This window comes from Triticum urartu, chromosome 1 (assembly GCF_003073215.2).
Source record: "Triticum urartu cultivar G1812 chromosome 1, Tu2.1, whole genome shotgun sequence".
Taxonomy (NCBI): Eukaryota; Viridiplantae; Streptophyta; class Magnoliopsida; order Poales; family Poaceae; genus Triticum; species Triticum urartu.
In genome coordinates, this window is record NC_053022.1 from 545,936,222 (window position 1) to 545,944,877 (window position 8,656).

Genomic DNA, 8,656 nt, shown 5'->3' on the forward strand with positions numbered 1-8,656 from the left:
CAGTTATGCCAGCTACTAGTTTCCGGTCGCTTTCTCTTATTTGACCGTCCAAATGGTGCATGCTGAATGCTATCAAGTTCCCGTAGAACTTGTTCACCTGTAAGTGCCACTGGAGCTTCTCTATTATCTGCCTTGTTGTTGAACAAACACTTGTTTCGACGCCATTTGTGGGTCCTGGGCAGAAAACGTCGGTGTCCCATGTAGCAATGCTTTCGACCATACTTGAGCCATAAAAAATCTGTATGTTTGTGGCAATACGGGCATGCTAGCTTGCCTTTTGTGCTCCAACCACTCAGCATTGCGTAAGCTGGGTAGTCACTAATGGTCCACAACAAGCATGCATACATCTGGAAATTTTTTTTAGTTGCAGCATCATATGTCTCAGCACCATCCTCCCATAGAACATTCAGTTCATCAATCAAGGGCTGCAAGTACACATCTATGTTATTTCCTGGAGACTTTGGTCCTGGAATAATCATTGACATAATCCAATTTTCTTGTTTCATACACATCCAAGGTGGCAAGTTATATGGAATAAGAATGACAGGCCATGTACTGTGTGATATACTCATGAGCCCAAAGGGGTTGAATCCATCTGAAGCAAGGCCAAGCCGAACACTGCGAGCATCTTTTGAGAATTTCTTATAATATTTCCTATCAAAATGCTTCCATGCCTTGGAATCTGCAGGATGCCTCTTTACGCCATCATCCATCCGACCCTCCTTATGCCATTTCATATGTGATGACATATGTTCTGTCATGTACAGCCTTTGCAGTCTTGGAATGAGCGGGAAATACCTTAGAACTTTCTGTGGCACTAGCTTCTTTGATTTACGACTTGATGCATTGTCTTCATCAGTAGCAGGAGTAGATTTCCATCGAGACGCATGACAGACAGGGCATTCTTCTGCATCAGCATGTTCATTACGGAATAGCACACAATCATTAACGCACGCGTGTATCTTCTTGTAGTCCAGCCCAAGATCTCGGATCACCTTCCTTACTTTAGCGAGATTAGTAGGAATGCAGTGACCCTTTGGCAACACCTGTGTGAACATCTGCAGAACTAAGTCACATGCTCTATTGGTCATCCCAGACGCGCACTTGATTTGGTAAAGCTTCACAATGAAATATAGCTTCGTGAAATCCTTGCAACCTGGGTACAACTCTTTTTTTGCCTCTTTCAATAGTTCGAAGAAGACCTTGGCTGTTGCATTTGGCTCCTGGTTCCTTTCATCACCGCTGGAAGCATCCACATGAATGTCTCCCGCACCTTCACCAATGTCTGCATTGCTTTCCATGTTTGTGCCCCTTATGAGAGTATTGAGCATGTCACATACCCCAGCACCATCATCTCCAGCGTCTTCATTATCAGAATCTTCAGACATGCTTCCCTCATCGGATTGTTCACCATGGTATATCCAGTGAGTGTAGGTTGGATCCATCCCATTGAACAACAAGTCAGTATGAACATCCTTTTTCGTTTTTGGAACAACATTGAGACATCTCCTACATGGGCATGGGACTTTTGAGTCTGGGTGAGCACCATCGAAGGCAAAATTCAAGAAATCCTTCATGCCAGTTTGCCACTCAACAGAATTTCTTTCCCTGTCCATCCAGCTCTTATCTCGTGTCATTTTTGCCTTATCTCCGTAAAGCCAGTCCTGTTAAAAAAACATTACAGCTGCTTTAGTAGCTAAATTACAGCCAACAGCATCACTAGCTGCATTACAAGACAAGACAACAGGGATACATACATACAAATATTACTGTCACATGGTAAAGCAAAATTTATCTATACATTGTAAAGCAAAATTTGGTTGATGGAAGAAGAAATAGTACTACTATCACATGGTAGTATATGTGACATGAGTTTAAATAATTTTAGTTTAGTAGTTGGCTAGATAATGCAAAAATAGAAATTCAGGGACAGTGAAGAGATCACGGCTCAAAACTAACAACCAGATTGTTTGACTTATGCTGAAGAACATAGCATACCTTTATGCTACTGATCTCCACGAATGTGTTATTCTACATACCTCACGCTACATATCAGATTCAAGATACTTTCTTGATTCTTTACTTGATTCAGTGTATGATACTTGTCATGCAATTTTACTTTAGGAGTTTCAGTTGAATGGTTGCAGCCATATATTAATTTTTATAGATGGTTTAATTTGAATGATTCACTCAATTAAAGCTCCTGTGTGTTTCTGCTTAAGTTCCATTCAGTGTGTTTTTTGTTTAATTTCCTCTTTGGTTTGAGGTTCAGTGTGAAGCAGCCAAAATGTTTTGGAGCAACATCACTAAGAAGACACCATCTTAAGCCAAGGAGCTCGAGACAGCAGCTTTGCGATTATATAAGCACATGAGCAGGGAACAAATTGAACTGAACTGAAGTATATGAACGGCATTCATGTTCATCAGATTCAGTTTTGAAATTTGCGTGGGTTTTCTATCTTATTATTTGCCTGAACCATCTTATTATTGCAGATGTGGAAGAACATGAAAGTAGCTACCGATAAAACAACAAGCAAGGGAAAATTAGTTTGCTACTTTCAAACTAAAATCAGCATCCTTATGTTGTATGTATAGCACAGTACTAATGCTCATGTGATGTATTTTCAATCTAAATTTGCTGCTCTTGCAATGAAAAAAACAGAGAGAAACATGAGGGGATAATCATACTATTGTTGTTCAGGTCGTTGGTGGCGGTCCAAAAAAAACAGGCAAGTCCTGATAGACATCAGGTGCCTCAATCCACCCAGATGTGTGTTTAAGTTGCCACCTTAGATAAACCATTAAAAATTATCAAACTCACATCTGTCATGGATATCACTCACCCAATCCACGTCTACTAGCATAGCATGGCATAATAAGCAAACGTAGAAGTAACTCCCAAAGGTTTCATGGTAACCAGGTAATAGGTACTACCTCATCTACTTCCCATCCCACAATTTAATTAGATCCTAATCATGCAATGTGTGAGGATTGATCTAATGCAATAAAACTGGGTTGTAGAAAAGGTATGATCAAAGTGTGAACTTGCCTGCAATGTTGATGAAGATGATTCGCACTCAAAACTCTTGATAGACCTACTCGTCACACTCGATCAATCTATCGCAGACAAACAAGCAAGCACAATAAGTACTCATCTAACGCACAGGAAAACTCAAACAAGAGAACGAACCAGAAAGTTCAACTTAAGAACTCCGGTTGCAAAGAAAGAACGAACCAAACAAAGAAACAGAAAACAAACGGCAGAAAACTACTCGGTTCTAGCAAGTTGAAACTAGGTCAAATTTTTACTGTGGCAAAAGCTTGTTCAAATTGATTAGACGGAACGGCGGTTTCAAGACGAAACTCCAGGCGCTTGAATCACCTGATTCCGATAAACAAGCGAGAAGAAAAACTAGAAAGAAGATCGGATCTGAGATCGCAATCGCGGAATAAATCCGACGAGAAAGAAAACGAAGAACGGTTAAACGAACGGACATCATTAACCGGGAAAAAATCGGTGATCACGTTCGTTGAGACGAACGGTCCGAAAGAAGAACGAAAACCGATCTAGGGTTTTCGGAAAAGAAATCGAAACGAAAAACCGATCTAGAAAACCGGAACGGTTTAGAAGAAAAGAATCGGAACGATTAGAAGAAAATGATCCGATGAAAAGAATAGATGCGGCGCGGGGCTACCTCCGGCGAGGTTCCGGCGAACGGGGCTCCGGCGGCATGGGCGTTGGCCAAGGGGCGGCGGTGCGGGCACAAGGGCGGCGGCGTCGGTGACGCAGGGCGCGGCAGCGGCGGTGGTGTAGGGCAGCGCGGCGCGGTGGCTAAAGTGCGGCGTGGGTGAGGAGTGGCGCGGCGCGGGGTGTGGTGGAGCTCTAGGCTTTGAGTTTGATGATTTAGAGGCGGGGGTGCTTGGGTATTTATATTGGGGAGGGGTGAGGAGACTTGGGGTAGGAGACAAGAAATAGACTAGGAATAGGAATCCTAAAAGAAAAAGGCAAACGGAGTAGGACTAGGAAAAACAAAACAAGGAAAAGGACTAACCCTAATCCAAAACGGATTAGAGGCGAGGCAAGAGGCGGCGGCCTCCTGCGCCAGCGCTAGGCACGCGCGGCTCCCTGGGGCGGTGGCCTTCGGCCCGGCTAGGCCTTGGCCTGGCCGGCCTTGGTCCAGTTTTTTTTTAAACAGTTCCGCGCTCGGAAAAACACAGAAAACAAAATCTACCGGACTCCAAAACTAGTGAAGTAAATTTTCCTCGACTCCTAAAAATGAGCCGAACAAAATGAACTTTTCTACGGACCTAAAATGCAATAAATAAAATACGCATGATCTAATGTATAACATTCCAAATTGAAAATTTGGGATGTTACACGAGCCTCCCGAAACCCTCTTCTCACCTCCCTCTTCCTTCGACCTGTCTCTCTCCTTTCTTTTTTCTAGGTTCGATTTGGTGTCTCCCCTGTCTCTGTTCTCGCTTTGATTTTTTTTTCTTTTTTGAGGGGTGACAGAAATGATGTCGCGCCCCTTTTCTTTCCTTCGATCCCCTCCTTTGTGGTTCAGCCGCGCGTGGCATCAGACGGGTCGTCTGGTCGGTCGCGCCACTGGGTGCTTCGATCGCCCGGGGCGCGTGGCATCAGACCGGTCATCTGGTCGGTCGCGCCATTGGGTGCTTCGATCGCCCGGGTGACCAGACACGCTCTTCTGCCGTATATACTTTCTTTTAAGGTCGGATAACGTATATTACTGAAATATGTCCACGCAATTTTTTTTACTGAAATATGTTCACGGGCAATTGGATATTTTTTCACCCCTTTCTTTTTCTATTTGAAAGAAGATAGTAATTCTATTCAAGTACAACCCGGGTCCTGGCACCAGCCAATTTCCCTTAACCGTCCATGTGTCCCGGAGAGTCACCTGGCTGTTCAATTCCTCCCATCGATGCCTCCCCGCCGCTATTGAGGCTCAGGGCAATTCGTCTCCCATGAATCCGGGGGCGGCTCCGTCGAAAGCTTCCAAGAGCGTGCGATCCATTTTCGAGCTCTCCGTCCATCCACCCCCGGCCCCTCCTCCCAAGCCCTCCCTCTTCCCTTCCTCCCCGCCGCCGTCGTTGGTGGCGGCGACCCCTAGACCAGTGGTGTTCCGACCCGGTCCTAACACAATAAATCTCAAAACAAAATTGGTTTGGTTGTTTGATTTACATAGTTGAATCTCTATGATTATCATTTGAACAAAAGCGACATAATTATGTTCGACCTACTCTGGCTTGGACGAACCCTCCACGGATTATCCGATAAGATGAATGATGCTGAGATCACCCCATCTCAAGATCGGAATTTTAGATCGGGACCGACATAGATCGACTGTCTCATCAACCCATCCCATCAGTACTTATGTTTCGAGACAAGAGTATAACCTAATAGTTTAAAGTGAGGGTCGCATGAGGTTTCTGTGACCTGTAGTTCTAAACTAGCCATTTTTTTGCTGCTTTGACCAACTGACCAAGGCACAAATTTTTGACATATCCCAACCTAAGTGCAAATCCAAGATGAAACAACACATTCCTAAGACGATAAATCTCAATATTAAATGAGGTTTCAGTGTTCTCCATCGGCACTAAGTGATTTTTTTGCACATCTTATAGGTGCTTGGTACTCGTATTTGGTGTTTTTTTTCACCATGATATAACTTTTTACAAATAAATTTCGGAATCTATAACTCCTAACTCCTGAAAACCCCGTAATTTAGAATCTCTGTGCCATTGACTACAGGCACGAATCTCATAGCAACTAAGGTCCGACACGTCACGTTTTGTTTTCGTTCGGTAAAACAGTCTAAAACAGGCTTCATCCCGAACGCCAGCATCAATCCTATCTTCTTCTCCCCTTGCTCCACCGCTCAGAGCACACTGCTCTGTCTCCGCCACGCAATACAGAGAGGAGTGGCCTTCGCCGGCAACAAGGCTCCTCCCTGACCAGATCCCGCCACAGTCGCGGCGGCAGGGGGCCAGGGATTTGGCGTTCGCTACAGCCGAGCACCAGGTACTGCCGCGCTACGACTCAGCTCCTCGCCGACCGGAGCGAGGTGCCGTCGCGGTCCGAGGCCGAGCGCCGCCACGAGCACCAGGCCGCCGCGCTCGGGGCGACGCTGCCCGCACCATCCCTGCGATGCGTCCACCTCCAACCCGGCGGCGATGGCGATGTCCGCGAGGCCCTGGGCGCGAGGGAGGCGATGGCGACCAGCTGAAGCGGCGGCACCGTCATCCTACACCGGGAGGCGGGGCCTGGTGGCGCACGAGGCTGCGGGACGCGGAAGGGGGAGAAGCAATGGAGGTACTGACGGGCGTGGTGCTGTTCGAGGAGGCGGGGCGCGGAGGGAGAGAGCAGTGGAGGTGCTGACGCTGACGCCGCGGCGCTTCATGGAGGTCAACTAGGAGGTGGACGAGGCCTTGCGGCTCGCAGCCGACCTGCTCGCCGATGCGCCAATAGGGATCTGCTCGCCGGCGGGGACGCCATTTTCTTCTAGTGATGTGCGGATGGTGAACTGCTCACCGGGATTCACCCCGAGCCCAGGTATTCCGCCGCCTCCTAGTAGCCGCCCGAGCTGTGCTCATGTGCCTTGCCGTTAGCTGAGCTCTCCTACTGCTACTGACCTGGGACGAGCACAACAGCAGAGCACATGCGTGCAGATTTAGTTAGAACAGGAAGTTTCGTCACAAAGAATGGTTCAGGTTCAGCTTAATGTACACTGAAACTTTGCACTTTTGTTGTACAGGGAGTTGGAGTATCGGGGATAGGATATGTGCATCGAGCAGATTTTAGATTTCTGGTTCACATGGGTACACATTGGGTACATCTTGACAATATTTTTTCTGGAATAGTTTCTTTTGAGCATGGCAAATTGTGTAGAACATGATATTTAGTACAATATGGCAAATTGGCAACTAGTGTGTAGTGTTTAGCACTGTTTAGTGTTGTTTGTCCTCCTGCGAGAATTATATTCAGTAATTTGCCATGGCATTTGTCCTCCTGTATTTAGTCTGTAGTGCAAATTTTGTAAACTTGCCATGTGATCAGTACATACAAACTCTAGCTTTGAAATGAATCATGAATCGGATTTTCTCTAGATTTTGCCATGAATCAAAAGTATATATTGTTGAACACTGCTTTGCCATGGCAAAAAGGATTTTATAGCTTTTGGCATGCCTCTAATATAGCTTTTTCCATGTCACCACTATAACTTTTGGCATGACATACACATATTTTTTTACCATGGCAAATTTGCTAATCTATTTGCCATGCCTCTAATATAGTTTTCGCCATGTCACCACTACAACTTTGGCCATGTTCACATGGAGTAGTAAAAAAACAAATTTGAGTTGATTGTAGAAATATGTGTTTGTTTCCCTTTTTTTGACTTTGTAGGATTGATGATGACCACATTAAGCATTGCAACTTTTAAGAGATTTGATTTTGCTTTTGTACTTACTACTGCAAATCCACCCAGGTAATTTTGCCATGTCAATTAACATGCAGTATGTTTGTGCCATGGCAAACATTTTACATCATGGCAAATTTGCATTCTTTTAAACAGAAAGAGTTACTTTCCCACCACCTAATTTAGGTGTACGCGCCAATATTTTTTAACCTCCCGCTAAAAGGTCCCAAATTAGCGTCTTTGTTCCCACCAAAAAATTAGCTTCCCGCTAAATACCTTCCTAACAACCCACGAATATATAATTCTAGACCAAACGACGGCGTCTTCACGGGCGATTGGATCTGAGCTCTCGTCTCGGTTCATCTGTGCTGCCGGCGTCATGACGGCGTCAACAGAACGAACCACATCAGGTGCACGGCGTCAGGTTAGTCCTCCTCCTGATCTCCTCCATCGCTGAAAAATCCAGTCCTCCTCAATCTCCCCCTCCTCCCTCTCCTCTGCGCCCGCATCTGTCCGGGATCAAACCCCCACGAGCTCCTCCTCGGTGCGCGGCTCTCTCGATCCCGATCCATTCAGAGGGGCTGCCCCTTCTCTCCTCCGCTCGCCGCTTGGCCGTAGAAAAGAAGTCAGGGCAGGGGACATGCCGCCGCCGGTGGCATTTTCCCATCGCGCCTCGATTTGGCCGCCTCGGCGGAGGCGCTCGCGGCCTGGAGGGTCGGCGCAGCGCCTCACCTTGGCCTGGAGGCTGGCCGCCATGGAGCTCGCCTCGGCCTTGAACTGGGGCTCGACGGGGCCTCCCAGCCCGGTTCATGGCCGCAGCCGTCTTGGCTGTGCACGCCGGTGTCGTGACGTGGTGGCCAGGCGCTGGTTACTGCCTCACCCGACCCCAGCGTGCCCGAGATGCCTGCAGACCTCTCCACCATCTCTGCTCCTGGTTCGCTCTGTTTCCTCCTGGACGCCAAAGGGGGTCGTGAGCATTAGATTGGTTTTTGAACATTAGATCCATTAGATCCATTAACTGAAAGATATAGACGTACTCTGTATGTACAAAGCTAGCTAGCTAGCTAATACAAGCAGCTTAATTGATTGTTGTATGAGCAGCTTTGCCGCTGCATATCCAGGTTTAGTCATCCTCTGCATTGCATTTGATTCAGATTACCATAAGATGATTTTTAATAGATATTTGGTCTTACACGAGTCACATTGGATTTTTT

General features: G+C 46.5%; 1 long non-coding RNA gene across 1 annotated transcript; it reads left to right on the top strand.

The window, feature by feature from the left end:
* The first annotated feature begins 5,811 nt into the window (after positions 1 to 5,811).
* LOC125528599 lies at positions 5,812 to 7,212 on the top strand. Its single transcript, XR_007292423.1, has 2 exons — positions 5,812 to 6,577; positions 6,780 to 7,212. It is a non-coding gene; the product is annotated as an uncharacterized LOC125528599 (long non-coding RNA).
* The last annotated feature ends 1,444 nt before the right edge of the window (positions 7,213 to 8,656 follow it).